This window comes from Callorhinus ursinus, unplaced genomic scaffold (assembly GCF_003265705.2).
Source record: "Callorhinus ursinus isolate GAN/ISIS: 27379988/994484 unplaced genomic scaffold, GSC_fseal_2.0 scaffold8, whole genome shotgun sequence".
NCBI classification, from domain to species: Eukaryota; Metazoa; Chordata; class Mammalia; order Carnivora; family Otariidae; genus Callorhinus; species Callorhinus ursinus.
Genome location: NW_027397070.1, coordinates 1,518,319 through 1,532,773, shown reverse-complemented (window position 1 = coordinate 1,532,773; position 14,455 = coordinate 1,518,319). Strand labels below are relative to the sequence as shown.

General features: G+C 42.6%; 1 pseudogene; it reads left to right on the top strand.

Annotated features, from left to right (window-relative positions):
- Positions 1–7,864: 7,864 nt before the first annotated feature.
- On the top strand, positions 7,865–8,572 carry LOC112822592 (zinc finger CCHC-type and RNA-binding motif-containing protein 1 pseudogene; annotated as a pseudogene).
- Positions 8,573–14,455: the final 5,883 nt, after the last annotated feature.

The window sequence follows — 14,455 nt, the reverse complement described above, 5'->3', positions numbered from 1 at the left end:
TTTAGAAGGCTGGGTGCTTAGTATGCTTATTGTAACCATGCATTCTTTGATATCTATCATCTATCTATCTTCCTCTACGTGGAAGTATGAGCTCACATCAATATCTCCAATTCCAATCTAATATTCAGGTTTTTTTCTAGGCTTCTCCCATTCCGTATGTGTAAATCGCTCCTCAGGCCCTGATGAACTTGGCTCTCAGCCTCAATATAATTACCTACTTTTCAGTCTTCCTGTAGGTAACCAATTTCCTAACTGCAGAAACTGCCTCCTTGGCTGGGCTTCTTGGTCCTGTCAATATCTCGATCCAGGCCTGATGCCATGTATCCTTGGCCAGCATTGCCCTTCGTTTGCTGCCTCCCTGTGGTTGCCTCTTTGGTGGCCATACTGCCACCTTCGAAGGTTGGGCAAAGAAGGGCAGGGAAGAGGGAAGGAGAGGAGCCATCCTGATATCTTGACTCTAAGGCCAGTGTTTTATTCATCTGGTTCCTTTGTGAGAATCTAACACTCTTCAGGAATTTAGGCCCCTCAAGAAATCCTAGTCTGCCATGTTATTTCATACTTAAAATGACTAATATTTGCAGGATTAGCATTGTTTAATGAGAATGGGGAAGGGAGAAGCAACAGGAACAGAAAGGGAAGAAAATGTGGGGAAGGATAAATAATCACCCTCCATTTGGGCATAGCAGAGCTCAACTTCAGTCTGTTTTATAGCGAGAATGATTCCCATTAGGTGCTCCTGCCCCAGAGCGTGAGCTTGCCATAGAAAGCCTTGGGTAGGAGTATGGATGGAAGTTTCATCCTGGAGTGGAATGCGTATCTTAGAATGGTTTTTGAATCAACTTGGCCTTCCCAGGTGCCCTGTGGGTTAGACTACCCCTCTCAGGCAGCTTCAAACTAACCAGGTCCCTGACCCCAGACAAAATGGCCTCCAGAAGGCTAAGGAACATGGTGTCATCCTTCATCAGCTCTAATCTCAACTAACCACTTTCATTGCCCTGTTCATTTGCTAATAAACCTCTAGAACTCCTTGACAGACCAACCTTCTGTCCTCTACCTTTTGCCTAAAAAACTAGAAAGAATGAGTTTGATGGTTTGGGATCAAACTTAGAAAATTATGTGATATTTACCTAATGTTATGAAGCCATTTATATATATGACACTTTGGTTTGTATGTATTAAAAAGGTAATGGCAATTAGTAAGTTCATGAATTACAGTAACGTTAAGTGCAATGGTTTGTTTGATATAGTCATTACTGACAGTCTGTAAGGCATACTTGTTTGAATTTCTAACCATGGGTAATGATTGCCCAGAGGCTGAGAGGGAGGATCGTCTCAGACTGCCTAGGTTTGTATCCTGATGACACTCCTTACTGGATTCGTGTCTTCAGCATGCTAGTTACCTTGTCCGTGCTTCAGTTCCCTCATCTGTACAATTACCGTATGGGGTTACATACAACATTTAGAGTGGTCCTTGGCACAAGAGAGACATCCAATAGATATCAGTTTGTAGTTGTGGTTGTTAGTATCATGTTAAACTTCAGATTCATCCTTAGTAAAAAAAAAAAAATTCCATAACAAATCTAATCAGCCTTCTTGTCTTGGTTTTCTTATAGACATCATGAACCGATTATTATTTACTAATAAAAACGTATAGGGAGCACCTTCTTTCGCATCTCTGTTAGTTTGAAATAGGTGAGGCTGAGCTGGTCCATTCTGGAAAAATAGCTGGTTGGGTCCAGCTGGGGTTCTCTTCTGTCCCAGTGATGTTTTCACCATTACTTCACCGGGAATTGAAACAGCTCTTCATAGATACCAGGGTTCCACTCCTCTGACCCAGTGTCTGCTGAGAACTTCTCATTCAGTGTGGTCTCTTCAGTTCTTTTTACTGCAGTGGGGTGCCCCTGCCAAGCAAAACCGAATGGAGCAGTTTCAAACTCATACTTAACCCTCACTAAAAAAAATCCTCCTGTTAATGAAGAAAGTCTGAGTGATGATGGGTGGAGCTCTGAAATGTGAGTCAGAAGGCTGGAATTCTGGTCTCAACACTGCATTTATTTGGAAATATCTATTGGGTACCTTCTCGGTGTAGAGTAATATGTCCACTGGGCATTGAGAGGATTCTAAGAAAGGAACAAAACAAGTGGAATTTTGTCTCAGAGAACTTACAACCCGGTCAGAGAGACAAAGCCACCGTCATAACAAGGTTGAATGAAATACATGCAGAATCCGGCATCCCATAGTATGCTGAAGGAAAGACCCAAAACTGTAATAAAGACCAGGGAAAACGGTGTTCTGGGCAATCACCATCATTTCCCACCCACTGGGTGCCCTCCTTTGTATCCCAGAGCCTGGAAACCTGGGAATGGTATTTCTCAGACTTCTTGGCTTTTCAAGGTTCTTTTTTTTTTTTAAGATTTTATTTATTTATTTGTCAGAGAGAGAGGGAGAGAGAGAGCACAAGCAGGGGGAGCGGCAGGCAGAGGGAGAAGCAGGCTCCCTGTGGAGCAAGGGGAGGACTAGATCCCAGGATTCCAGGATCAGACCTGAGCCGAAGGCAGACGTTTAACCCACTGAACCACCCGGGCGTCCTGGTTTTTCCCGGTTCTTGCTGTCATTTCTGTTCTGCTAATGAGGGACATTGGCTAGTTTTGGAAAGCAGAAGAGAGGCAGAAGGCATTGTTCCCCTGTCTCTTCTGGCAGTGCAGGCAAGTGGCTGTGTGAGCTTCCTGGATGTGAGCCTTTGCCATGGCCGTGGGGGTCTGCGTGAGCAGTAGCTTCCAGCAGGTCCCTGACTGCTTGGGAGCAGTGCTCCCACTCGATGTTTGCTCTCTAATGAAACCAGGTCTTCTGCAATGCTATGTTCATTTTCATCTCTGAGCCTTTACTTACCTGTTTCCTCTTGTCAGTCACCTTACTTGTCTTCCCTCCCACCTCTTTTAAAAAAATTTTTTGTTATGTTAGTCGCCTTCCCACTTCTTTTGTATTTTATTCATCTTTGTGTCCCAGCAACCTGTCAGTGACTGTTGCATATCAATCAATCACTGTTGTTTTTTGATGAATAGATGAAGGAATGAATGAAAGAAAAGGGTTGGTTACAGGCTTAGGCAGATGTATAAATGCGATGGGGTGATGATCATAGTGGAGAGGGACAGAAGTTATGAAGAATGACTAAACCAAGTAATGACTGAGAGGGATGAGTGGAAACACGGCCCTTCAGTGGAGTAATATCGTTGGGTCTTTAATAGTCTATTATGTATGGAAAAGATAGGCACCATGGTTTGCTGACTATATCAGCATTTTTTAAAGAAGGAGGTTGGGGTGCCTGGGTGGCCCAGTCCATTAAGTGACCGACTCTTGATGTCCACTCAGGTCGCGATCTCAGGGTCATGAGATGGAGCCCTGCATCAGGCTCCACACTCAGTGCAGAGTCTGCTATGCTCTACGCAGTGCTATGCGTGAATGATGGGGAAGGACACCCGGGGTTAGGAAGAGGAGATCATAATATTTACATGGTGCTTGACAACACTAAAAGCATTTTTCAGGTGCATTATCTTGTTTTATCCTCACAGCAACCCTGTGAGAAAAGTATATACTATGAATAATAAAAATAAGTTTATTTGTTTAGAAAAGCAATGTGTTTATTATGGAAAATTAGAACATATATATACACAAAGGAAAAGAATAAAAATCACTCTTTTTTTTTTTTTAAAGATTTTATTTATTTATTTGAGAGAGAGAGAATGAGAGATAGAGAGCACGAGAGGGAAGAGGGTCAGAGGGAGAAGCAGACTCCCTGATGAGCAGGGAGCCTGATGTGGGACTCGATCCCGGGACTCCGGGATCATGACCTGAGCCGAAGGCAGTCGCTTAACCAACTGAGCCACCCAGGTGCCCCTAAAAATCACTCTTAAGGCCATCATTGTTAACATCTTTATACTAGCCTCTCAGAGTTTTCTATACATATTTTTTTATTTCTCAATAAAAAAATGGGAGCATACTGTATATTTTAGCTTGCTTTTTTACCTAGGGCATTGTAAACATATTTTCATGTCATTAAATGTTCTTCCATGCATGAGTATTAATGGCCGCATAATATCCCGTTGTCTGCCTATTTTATGCCAAAAATTATTTAACCAATCATTTATTGCTAGCATTTAGTTGACTCTAGTTTTTTTACTTTTATAAACAAGGTTGAGATGAATGTCTTTGTAGTTAGGTCTGTGCACATACCTTCCATTACATTCTTAGGATAACTGCCTAGAAGTAGAATTACTGGATCAGTAGTGCTGCATATTTTAAGGCTTTTTTCCTCACATTCCCAGACTATGCTCCAAAGGAATCATATTAGTTATTGGAGAGCATGTATTTTTCTGAACTTCTACAACATAGGGTATTCTAATTTTTGTGTGCACCACTTTTAGATGTTGAAATAGACATTATTTTTGTTTTTAAAAATAGCAACCAAGGCTGAAGTAGGCTATGGATGATGCCGATGGATGGGAGAGCCTGAACACTCCCAGGACAGCTTGTCAATCTCACGCACTTTCCGTTTCTTCTCTCCCAGGGATGCAATCACTAGAGGGCCATATTTCCTCCCCCAGATAAAATAGGTGTCAGGTCACCTATACTATATTGTGAAAAACTCCTACATGATCATGGATTCCACTAGTAGATGGGACTGGTCGTTATTAATTCTGTTTACTTAGCTCTGGTCAGAGCTTTCTTCATGCGTTGGGTTCAGTTTGAGGCTACGTAATTGAAACAGGACCTTTGAAATAGTCCATAGATAGGTCATAAAAATGATCAAAGAATTAGGCAAGAGAATCTAGGAATCCAAGATCCTGAATATTGAATTATTTAGACAGGAGGAGAAAGGGCTGGGAAGACCTCTGATCTTGGAAAAGCCGATGGCCCGAGTCTGAGAACCAGAGGGAAGGGACTCTCAGTGAGCTCGGAGTGTTCAGATGATAGAGGGAAATACATTTTGTGAGTGAGACAACGGGGTAAGGTATATTAGATTTCTTGGAAGTCTCAAAGAAAAGATCCCTGCACTGTTTTTTACTCCAATACTTCCCCAGTATGACAATCGCGTCAAAGGCGGGGGGAGAAGAGAATGGGTCGTGTGACTGTGTGTAGGTAAGAGAATCATAGTATATCTTCATGTGGGCTTGGTGAGGCCCCTTTCATGCTATCAGTGTCATCTGGATCTTTTTATCAGTAGCTACTTTCCTTTTGTGTTTTTAGTTATTTCTGGGGAATGCAAAAGGTGTGTGAGTGAGAAGGTAGGTGGGTAGGAGGGGGAGCCTGTTGAAAGGCAGGGAGTAGAGGAAAAGGAAGGGCCTGGAGAGAGCTGGAACATGGGAGATTCCCAACTATCTGACCGACCCCTTGGTTTACATCTCTCTGCCCAACTGGCAGGCACTACTTTGGTCTTTATGGGATGAAGGTAAAACTTTAAAAAGGCTGAAATGAAATTCTAAAAGACTGTGTTTCAAGGTATTGGGTTAGAAAGAGCACTGGCCTGAGAATCTTGGGTTATTTCCAACTCAGTCATTCATGATCTGTATGGCCCTGGGCCCACCATTTCAAATTTTTTTTTTTAAAGATTTTATTTATTTATTCATGAAAGACAGACAGAGAGAGAGAGAGAGAGAGAATGGCAGAGGGAGAAGCAGGCTCCCGAGGAGCAGGGAGCCCGACACGGGACTCGATCCCAGGACCCTGGGATCACGACCTGAGCCAAAGGCAGACGCTTAACCATCTGAGCCACCCAGGCGCCCACCATTTCAAATTTTTAAAGTCTCAGGCTTCCTTCTGTTTTTTGTTTTTCCCCCCAACAACTGCAACCATAACAATGTATTGAGTGTTTACTATTGAACCAGACACTGTAAAATGAAGAGACTGGAATAGATCAAGGGCCTTCAGTTGGGACTATGAATAAGCTTCCAGGTGTCTGTGAACTTGTAAAGCATTTTCCTAGGGAAAGAGTCAAAATGTTCATCACATTTCATGGGAGAAAACCAGAAAAAGTTCAAAACCAATGGGCTAAATGAGCTCTAAGGTCCTCCTAGCCTTGACCCCCTAAGTCTTCTCTTCGAGAACAAGTGAGGTTGCACCTGGCAAAGAGCTTCCTTCACCTGCCTGCTCTTGGGAGATGTTGGGTGGTTATTGGTTGTGGGCACAGAATTGAGAGGAAGGCTGGGAATTGAAGAGTGGACCAGTGGGGCAGAACCTGGTGTTTGGAACCACATTATCTGGTTTAAACTCTACCTTGTCACTCACTAAGTAAATTGAGACAAGTTAAATTGTTCTGAGGCTCAGTTTTCTCATATGTAAAATGGGGATAATACTATACTTCACTCCCAATATTGTTAATTTATGTAAAGTGTTCAGAGCAATACCTTGCAAATAGCAAGCATTATTTAACTGCTCTTATTTTTGAAGATGAATGTATGAGTTTAAGTGAAAATATTTGGGACAGATAATGTGTGTGTGTGTGTGTGTGTGTGTGTGTGTATGTGTGTATGTGTATGAGCAGCAGAGTATATCAAAGACTACTTGGGTAGCAGGATATGAATTCTCAAACCACTTTTATGTGAAAATTTAAATTTATTCTCTCTGTTTTTTCTTTGCATCACAAATCATTTGAAAGATTTTTTTTTTAATTTTATTTTTTTTACTTTGGCAGAGAAGAACAGGGTAGAACTCCATTTCCCACTGCAACTTGCTCCCAGGATTGGCAATCAGTAGGACTGACAACTTGGGGTCTGATCCTGATCTCTGATGGCGATTTTTCCCATCCTGGAGATGCTGAGATAAGCCCATCAAGAACAGTCCTTCTGTGAATTTCATGATTTCAGGACCCCATGGCTGGACTGGACCAGAGACTTCATCATCTGATCCTTGGAGCCTGGCCTGAGTGGGAACATGGCATCACCTGAGGACAGAGCCCTAGAGCCACCTGTCCAGGCACCCTGAGCTGGAGGAACACCCACCCCTGTCTCAAATGCACTCTATGAGAACACTCTTTGATTTTTGTAGGATAAAGAGCACTGCTAGAACCTTGGTGGAGTGGGGGAAACCATGCCTGTGCTTGGGCTTTGAGGTTTCGCTGAGGAGCTGGAGCATTGGCAGCTGGGGCAGCGAGGATGGCACCTCTGCTACACTGGCAGACCACAGCTGGCTCTTTCAGTCCATTGTCTAAACCACACCGGTAGTCTTCCCTTTGTTCCTTTTATTTTTATTTATTTATTTATTTATTTATTTATTTATTTATTTATTCATTCTTCTTATTATTTTTAAAGATTTTATTTATTTACTTTAGAGAGAAAGAATGAGACAGAGAGAGCATGAGAGGGGGGGAGGGTCAGAGGGAGAAGCAGGCTTCCCACTGAGCGGGGAGCCCGATGCAAGGCTCGATCCCAGGACTCCAGGATCATGACCTGAGCTGAAGGCAGTCGCTTAATCAACTGAGCCACCCAGGCGCCCTGTTCCTTTTATTTTATTTTTAAAGATTTTATTTATTTATTGGAGAGAGAGTGTGAGAGAGCGGGGTGGGGAGGGGTACGGGGAGGGAGAAGGAGAGGGAGAAAGAGAGTCTCAATCAGACTCTGCGTGGAGCCTGATGTGGGGCTCCATCTAATGACCCTGAGATCATGACTTGAGCTGAAACCAAGAGTTGGACGCTTAACTGACTGAGCCACCCAGGCGCCCTTCTTGTGAGTCTACTTTAAACATATAGAAATTCCTGGTCGCTGCCTTCTAGTCTCCGGCACCTGACCCCTCCCAGGACCCGTGAAGCCAAGGCCCCAGCGGGGGACGAGGAAGAGTCCGGTCAAGCCCCAGCTGAGTCGAGGGCTCGAGGGCTCGTGCTCTAGTCTCCCAGGTCCGCCCCACCTAGAGAGATGAGTGGTAGATTGGCCCTAAGTAAAAGCACAGTGTATGTATCCAACTTGCCCTTTTCCCTGACCAACAATGACTTATACCGGATGTTTTCCAAGTATCGCAAAGTTGTAAAGGTTACTATAATGAAAGATAAAGATACCAGGAAGAGTAAAGGGGTTGCATTTATTTTATTTTTGGATAAAGACTCTGCACAAAACTGTACCAGGGCAATAAACAACAAACAGTTATTTGGTAGAGTGATAAAAGCAAGCATTGCTATCGAAAATGGAAGAGCAGCTGAGTTCATCTGAAGACGAAACTACTTTGATAAATCTAAGTGTTATGAATGTGGGGAAAGTGGACACTTAAGTTATGCCTGTCCTAAAAATATGCTTGGAGAACGGGAACCTCCAAAGAAGAAAGAGAAAAAGAAAAAAAAAGAAAATTTCTGAGCCAGAAGAAGAAATTGAAGAAGTGGAAGAAAGTGAAGATGAAGGGGAAGATCCTGCTCTTGACAGTCTTAGGCCATAGCTTTCCAGCAAGCCAAAATTGAAGAACAGAAAAAATGGAAACCCAGTTCAGGGGGTCCCTCAACATCAGATGATTCAAGATGCCCAAGGATAAAGAAAAGCACGTATTTCAGTGATGAGGAAGAACTGAGTGATTAAAATTATATTTATTATGTAAATATCATCAAAAATTTTTTTTAAATCTTGGGGTACCAAGTTCAGTTGGGATTAAAGACTACTTTTAGAATTTGAGCATAAAGAACACTTAGTACCAAATAATTTTTTACTATAAAATAGGTTCATAGGAAATTGAAAATAATTTTAAAGTATCATGTTTCTATCTTGCCTTAACAGAGAAATAAAAATCAAGATTTGCTAGTAAAATAAATAAATAATAAACATATAGAAATTCCTTTAGAAACTTCCTTTATTTCTACCTCCCAAGATATGTTAGCAATTATCCTCCAAGCATATGGCCCACTGACATACATCTGAAAGGTCTCTCATGACTAAGGTTTTATTAGACAATAATAAATGACCTTTTCCTAACAACAGCTAGCCTCCTCAAGCCTTTTTTTTTTTTTTCAACGTTTACTCTCCTCTATTGGATGGGGATACTGGGGGCCACTATACCCTTTGCCTTATGGCCTTTGGATAGTCTGACCTTCTGGGAAGAAATGGCAAGTGAAATTGTTAGAGCCAAACTGAGGAGGGGGGTGCTGGAGGAAGGATGGGTCAGTTGGCAGGACTTCAGTTTCTTTTTTTTTTTTTTTAAGATTTTATTTATTTGACAGAGAGAGACAGCTAGAGAGGGAACACAAGCAGGGGGAGTGGGAGAGGGAGAAGCAGGCTTCCCACTGAGCAGAGAGCCTGATGTGGGGCTCAATACCAGGACCCCGGGATCATGACCTGAGCCGAAGGCAGATGCTTAAGGACTGAGCCACCCAGGCACCCAGGACTTCAGTTTCTACTAGCTGAGGACTTCCCAGGGACCCTTGCTTCCAAAGTTCCTTAGAGACTTATGCTATCTCTAACCTTCTCCCAACTTGAAAGTTGATAATCAGTCACCCGTCACAACCCCGGTGCAGCTCTGTCTGCCCACGGGTCCTGCGCCCGCGCTTTAATAAAACCACCTTTTTACACTAAAGACATCTCAAGAATTCTTTCTTGACTGTTTGTTCTGAACACCAACATTTCCACATCAATCCATGTTGTTGCATATATCATTGGTTTATTCCTTTTTGTTGCTGAGTAGCATCCATAGTAGGGATATTTTACAATTTATCTATTCACCAGCTGATGGACATTTGGGTTGTTTCCAGGTTGGGGCTATTTTGAATAAAGCTACTATGAACATTTGCATATAAGTCTTTGAATAAACGTATGTTTTCATTTCCTTTGGGTAGATATCTGAAAGTGGGACTGCTGGGTTGTATGGTAAATATATACTTAGCTTCAAAAGGCACCATCAAACTGTTTCCCAAAGTGGTTGTGTCATCTTGCATTTCTGCTAGCAATGCACGAGCATTCCTTGTCCGTAGGCTCTTCTCTACTCTTCTCGGGGTCTATCCCATACATACACTTCACTCTCCCCACTGCAATGGGTCATTAATGGTAAGAAGATCTCTTCTACTGTGAAAGCTCCAGGTTTCATAATCTGTTTCAGTTACTCATTCTAATGGTGAGCATAACGCACTCCACTGTTAGGAAGCACTCCTGTTTAGAAATAGAGAATATCAACTCCCAGTCCTCTGTCTCTGGCTATTACTCATGGTTCCTCTCATTTCCCTCCATTCTCTTTATTAGGATGACCACAATTAACAACTTTGGCCAACTAACCCATCTTTAGTGTCCAGGATTTTATCTTGATTTGATTTTTTTTTCTTAAGAGAAAAATAAATTTCTGGGACTTTTCTATTCATTCTTAAGTTTTTCCTTATCTGTTCTCTCTGAGTTTTAGTTTGTAGACAAAAGCACTTACTGGTGATTTATCTTTCCCTTCAGTCTGACTCTTGTTGGAAGGTCTCCTTGTCCTTCCCCTCCTTAGCACTGTATCTCTCATGCCTCCCATAATTCTCTGCCTTTCGTTTAGTGGTAGCGTCTGCCTGCTTTGGCTCCTTGCACAGGGCCAGTGAGCCCTTGGCGTATTCTTAGGCCTCCCTGCATACAGGGCTTTTGCTTCCTTTTTCCACGCTGTAGAGAGAAAGAGAGAAAGTTTCATGATGCTCTGACTGTGTGTGTCCAGGAAAGGCCCTGTGATCATTGAAGCCCTGGGTTTTTATTATCCAACCAGGGGGAGGTATTCATTTCCACTTGAATAGAGGCACGAAGCTCTTTTGGAGACCGAAGCTGGCTATTTTGCATAAAACAAAGAGGTTATACATCAGCATGGGGTAACTGGCTTTTCTCAGGAGCGATCTAACAATGCCTCGAAACAAAGGTTTAATTATAAGCTACCACAGCTAAAAGACTCGTAACCCACACACAATATCTTATCAAAATTTCACCATTCCTTTCGAAAGAGATTTAAACTGGTTTGTGGATCTAATGAAGAGCCTACTTTGTCCTTCGCATTTCCTCACTGTTTGCAAAGCATTTCAAGCTTATTTCAGTCTCCGGCCTTTGCCAAAGCTGTTCCCACAGCCTGGGGTGCCTTCCCCTCCTTTCTTTAGCTTATCTGTTACTTATTTTTCTTTCATTTCAGGCACTTCCTCCTGTAAGAAGGGTTTTTGTTTGCTTTTCGCTTTTTTTTTTTTTTTTAACAACTTCAGCGCATTCTGAACTCTACTGTCTGTGAAGATTTGCTTCTAGCACACATGAGTTTAACTCATCATTCTTCAGTTGTAGCTATCAGTGATCTTGTTTTCTCTGCAGAAATGAGCTACTTAGAGGGTAAAGATCACATTTTACTCATATTTTTATTCCAGCTCCTAACACAGATCCTGGGAACATATAATTTCGTTGAACCAATGAGTGAATGAATGTTAGGCATACGGCAGGTACTGAGGAAGGAACTGTTGATTGAATATGGGGCCATTGTCGGAAATGCTGTATAACCTCATTATGGTTGGAAATACTGTGTAACCTTGACACAGTACCGTCATTATAATGCTGGCCGGTACTGTTTGCAGAGGTCAGCTAGAAACAACACCCCACCCCCACGTCTTCCTCCAGCATTGATTTCCTTTCTTTTTTCTCTCCCCTTCAGTGATTTTCAGTGATTTGGACAGCAAAGACGTAAGTTTGGGCAGTAAAGACCTAAAAAGAAAGAGGATGCAGAGGATTAGAAGGGAAATATTTTAAACTAGTTTATAATCTTGTTATGAATTGTATTCTGCTTCACAGGTCGGGAATTATATTTCATTACAGTTGCGTGAAACATATGGACAAATGCTGACTGAGCCGGCAAGGTTTTGTTTATGTGTAGTTGGTAAAAACCATCCAGTGCTGTGCCTATTTCTAAATTTTCAAAAAAAGTTTATTTTTTCTAGTAATTTCTTTCTTTTTTTTTTTTTAAAGATTTTATTTATTTATTTGACAGAGAGAGACACAGAGAGAGAGGGAACACAAGCGGGGGTTGGGGGGTGGACGGTGGGGGGTGGGGAGGTGGGAGAGGGAGAAGCCGGCTTCCCGAGGAGCAGGGAGCCCGATTCAGGACTCCATCCCAGGACCCTGGGATCATGACCTGAGCCGAAGGCAGGCGCTTAATGACTGAGCCACCCAGGCGCCCCTTTTCTAGTAATTTCTACACCTAACAAGGAACTTGAACTCATGACCCTGAGATCGAGTTGCATGCTCTTCCAACTGACCCAGCCAGGTACCCTTAGATCATATGATTTTCTAAGAGAGATTCCCCAGTTGATTCTGGGTGCCTTGTCTGGCCCAGGTCAGGCTTTCGGTGTTAGGTGTAGAGATTACTTAAAAATAAAATCTTTAGGGGCACCTGGGTGGTTCAGTGGTTAAGCATCTGCTCAGCGGGGAGCCTGCTTCTCCCTCTCCCTCTGCCTCTCCCCCTGTTTGTGCGCTTTCTCTCTGTCAGATAAATAAATAAAATCCTTAAAAAATGATAAAATCTTTAAAGAAAAAAAATTATATGATCTTGGAATCATCAAAGGACAGACATTAAGGATTGAGGTAAAGCCTTTGGGTTTTATTTTGAGATTAAAGGGACACTACTAATGAGTTGTAGACAGGGAAGTGACCTGCTCCAGTCTATATGAAAATTAGCCATTTACAGGTTGGACACTGGGTGGAGCAAGATGTCAATATCCTGTTCCTGCAACAGGAAAAGGGGAGTCAGGATGAGCTCAGGCCAGGTTCAGAGACGCTCAGCCCATGGCCGGCAAGCTTCAGCGTCAGTTTGTAGGTAAATCTGAGGCCAAGGTCAGTTAGAGGCTGGCGTAAGTCCTGAGAATTAGGATTGGCACCTATAGATATGGACAAATGTTTACGGACAGAGTTGGTTTCCTTAGGCCTCCTCGGGAGGCCTGGGACCCACCTTCTGTCCCCCGACCCTAATAGTTAAATGACCTGTTCAACAGTGAGAGAGAGTCAGCTTCCAAAGAACGAAGAGTGCTTTGCCCTGGCTGTTTTTAAAGCAAAGCCTGGATAACATCTTTTAACATCTTTCGCTGGTATATCCTGTGATGAGGGCCATTTTTTTAAGGGGTATTAAAGCCCATCTTGGGTATTTGGGTTTCCAAAAAGGAAAAATCACAAACGTGTGAACTCCAGGAATTCTTGAATTCATGACGAGGGAGGGAGATTTGTTTTCCTTTGGCGGGGGTGGGGAGGGTGCGGGGCATAGAGATTTATCTCCACCACATACCCCAGGAGGCCCTGCCGGCTGGAATGCCACCGCACAGATAGAAGAGCTGTCTCTGGAGATAGATTGGGGTTTTGCACAGCAAATATCACCAAAATTTCCGAGGCCCCGCTCGAGATCGTGTGAACCCTTGAAGTATTTTCATGCCTGTAGGTGGGTTGTTTTCTGGCATCCGAATGAGGAGATCCATGGAGGGTTCCAAAGACTGGAGGGAATTCTTACCAGTGGCAAAGGCAGGGAGCCTGATGCGGGACTTGATCCCAGGACTCCAGGATCATGACCTGAGCCGAAGGCAGTCGCTTAACCAACTGAGCCACCCGGGCGCCCTTTCCTATCTTTCTTTATCTCCTGAGTCTACATCCCCTCTGGTAACTCCTTTTTGGCCACGGGCTTCTGTGCTACTCACAAGGTGAGAGCGTTACACACTGGAGGGGGCACTAGGCCCATGATTGGAAGGTCTGGATTCAAGTTCTGACTCTGCCACTTACTAACGGCTGTGTGACCTCAGCCATGTCCCTTAAGCTCTCAGATTCTCAGCTTCCCTATTGAATGATGGAGATAACATCTCGAACAGGTGTTATGAGGCTCAAGTGATAGAGTGCTTGTATAAGTGACTTTTTAATATTACCACTCAAAATGTAATACCTGCATTTTCCTCCTATCCATCAAACTCTTATTCCTTTACTGGAACAGTCTTCAGCCAGCTTTTTTTTTCTTTTTTTAAGATTTTATTTTATTTATTTGAGAGAGAGAGTGAGAGAGAAAGCACAAGAGGGGGTAGGGTCAGAGGGAGAAGCAGACTCCCTGCTGAGCAAGGAGCCTGATGTGGGACTCGATCCCGGAACTCCGGGATCATGACCTGAGCCGAAGGCAGTCACTTAACCAACTGAGTCACCCAGGTGCCCCTTCGGCCAGCTTTTGGCATGATTATATGTGATTCGTTAATTCTCAGCAGGGTGTGTGCCATTATTAATTTTGGCTTAAGGAGCTTCTCATGGGGATTTTAATTTTATTTTATTTAAAAATTATTTTATTATATTAATAAAAATTATTTTATTAAACTATTTTATTAAACATTAAACACATAAAAATATTTATAATCTATGTGTAAGAAAAAGGAACAACAATAAAATGAACATATATATACCTACCACCTAGACTAAGAAATAGCACATTATTTATTTTTTCTTAAAATTTTTTATTGTTATGTTAATCACCATACATTACATCATTAGTT